Source organism: Carlito syrichta, unplaced genomic scaffold (genome assembly GCF_000164805.1).
Source record: "Carlito syrichta isolate Samal-C Ts95f unplaced genomic scaffold, Tarsius_syrichta-2.0.1 Scaffold113980, whole genome shotgun sequence".
NCBI lineage: Eukaryota > Metazoa > Chordata > Mammalia > Primates > Tarsiidae > Carlito > Carlito syrichta.
In genome coordinates, this window is record NW_007058076.1 from 3,193 (window position 1) to 6,136 (window position 2,944).

At 43.0% G+C, this 2,944-nt stretch overlaps 1 pseudogene across 1 annotated transcript; it reads left to right on the forward strand.

Annotated features, from left to right (window-relative positions):
* Nucleotides 1–2,090: 2,090 nt before the first annotated feature.
* Nucleotides 2,091–2,681, forward strand: LOC103274630 (annotated as a pseudogene). The gene has a single exon (XR_002482732.1). The product of XR_002482732.1 is annotated as a 40S ribosomal protein SA pseudogene (transcript).
* The last annotated feature ends 263 nt before the right edge of the window (nucleotides 2,682–2,944 follow it).

The window sequence follows — 2,944 nt, forward strand, 5'->3', positions numbered from 1 at the left end:
TTTGAGCTGTAGCATTATCTAGGGAAGTTCATACAACTATGTTTGCTGATCGGCTGTCTATAAAAGCATTTCTATTGCCATAGCTATTCAGGAAATCATAGACCAGAAGTTGGAAAGTAAGGTTAGTGCTTTGGAGGAAGGAGTTTTATCAGTAGGGCAAGAACTTGTGACCTTAAAAAAGAAATTGGCTCTCCAATGTCATTCTGAGTTTAAATCTGTCCATACTTGGGACAAAGTAACTTGGAATTTGGAACCATTCAGACCTGAGTATCTTACTAAATTACATCAAGAAATTCAGGCATCATTTGCTAACCAAAAAACATTAATGTCTATACTCATCAATGTGGGTATTTGTGGAGCAGTGATTCTTTTGTTGCTGTGTTTACTCCCAATCATCTTCAGAGTGCTAAAGAAGAATCAGCTCAATATGGAGTTTCATGGTTTTGTGCACAAAAAAAAAAAAATTTAAAAAGGGGGAAATGTTGGGAGCCAGCCATGGAGGCCCACTGAGCGTTAGGGATCAGGAAGGGCCGTTGACCCCGAGACCACTAGGATGCGTTCGGGAGCTATTGACCCCATTTCTTCCCCGTTTCTACTCAGCACTAACCAGATTAAGCTCCTGTGAGCTCAAAACATAAAAACTCTGAGACCAGGATGAACACAAGCTAACTTTAGAAGCTCATTGCTCCCATTCTTCCACAAACTGCAGTTTTGGCTTTCACACAACTTATAATTCAAACTCGTGTCACATCTAAGAGCCTTAGCATTGGTCACAGGCTTCTGGGTCATGATCTTGGATTTATTGAAGGTGTAAATTGTAGAATATAGTTTTAGAAGACAGCCATTTTGTTGAAAGAATGCAACTGGGTAACTTGCAGGCAGCCCACTGTGAACTTTGGACTGGGCCACATTCCAAACATTCTGGGATGGGCCACTTTCGTTTGTAAAGTAAATACTTAAGCTTCTTTAGAATTGTTTAACTTGGCATAAATCAATCAGTTTAGGATGAAAAAAGGTTTATAGAATATGTCAGTCACAGATTAGGTTATCCTTTGTTATGGGATTTTAAGATTAACATATGAAAAGGGCTTAAAGGCAATCATTGATTAAGTTTTCATGGATTAAGGTTTCTGGTGGGTGGGGGACGCCCCTCCCACATCTGACTTTGTGTATAAAAGACCCATTGTAATTCCCAATAACACACATCACTTCTGCACTGGACCGGAGTCAGTCTATTACTTTCTCTCTCTCTCTTTCTCTCTTCTTCCCTCTAATCGCCGATGCCGTCTCCACCTTTGGGGTACCCTGAATCTGGCTGGAGCTGGTCCCCTGCAGTAACCAACTTAGGATCTTGCTAGGTGCGTTTAACTGACTCTTATGTTGGAAAGTTAGAGGGAGTTGAATAAAATACATCTCATGCCTATGGCAAGCACCTGACTACACTGCGGCCCACACCTGGACTTCAAGCTGGCCCACTGACACCTGCTTGGGATTCAAGAAAATATCTGGGGTCTGGTCAATCTCATGAGCAACAACTAAGACAGACATCCTCCAGGAAAATTGGACCAGACTAACTCTCATGAATTACAACATAACTGTCATAAGTAGTGGGAAATTGCTGAGGGAGCGGGGGTGGAATTGGCAGTAATGGGAATCTGCCAGGGGAGGGAGGGCACACTTCATCAACAAGGGTACCTGCATAATGAACATTGGCATACCAAACCCTTTAAAATAAAAAAATGAAAAAGAAAAGAAAAGAACTGTCATTTTCACACTTGTCACTATGTGATCCTTATATGTTTCTTGTAAATGCTATGCCAGATACAGAAAAGAAAAAAATCAAAGGCCCAGATCATCATAGCTTGCAATAAAAATTCATTACAGAATGGGGTTGTTTTTCAGACTGATCTAGGCCTAACTCCTTCTTGCCTTTAAATAATTGGCTATAGGTCGGGCTTGGTGACTCAGCCTGTAATCCAGCACTTTGGGAGGCCAAGGCGATTGGATTGCCTGAGCCCGCGAGTTCGAGACCAGCCTGGGCAACTTAGCAAGAACTTGTCTCTATAACAAAGAAATAAAATTAACTGGGCATGATTACTGATCCCAGTGCTGACCACCAGCCCCTCACAGAGGCATCTTATGTTAACCTGCCCACCATTGCTCTGTGTAACACAGACTCTCCTCTGTGCTATGTGGATATTGCTATCCTGTGCAACAATAAGGGAGCTCACTCAGTGGGTCTGATGTGGTGGATGCTGGCTTGGGAAGTTCTGCGCATGTGTGGCACCATCTCCCATGAACACCTGTGGGAGGTTATGCCTGATCTCTACTTCTACGGAGATCCTGAAGAGATTGAAAAGGAAGATCAGGCTGCTGCTGAAAAAGCTGTGACCAAAGAAGAATTTCAGGGTGAATGGACTGTTCCAGCTCCTGAGTTTACTGCTACTCAGCCTGAGGTTGCAGACTGGTCTGAAGGTGTGCAGGTGCCCTCTGTGCCAATTCAGCAGTTTTCTACTGAAGACTGGAGCGCTCAGCCTGCCACAGAACACTGGTCTGCAGCTCCCACTGCTCAGGTCACTGAATGGGTAGGGACAACCACTGAGTGGTCTTAAGCTCTTAAGCAACACAGGCTCTTAAGCAACACGGAAATAAGGTTGGCGGAAAATAAACTTGTTTCTAAAGGAAAAAAAAACTTCTGTTCTTTGTAATTAAATCAGGCTAGATGCAGAAAACATTTAAACTTAAGAGTGTATCTTTCTGCCCCCACCCCATTGCCCTTAATCCCCCTTTTCCTCTCCTAGCACAGTTTTGCCTGACTGAGAAGGCCATTCAGATGTTCAAACCCAAAGGAAGAGACAATGATTCCCACACCTCCATGATGGATAACAGTGAGGAAATGATGAAGAGATCCCACTACTACTAATTCATGATTGTTATATGTTTG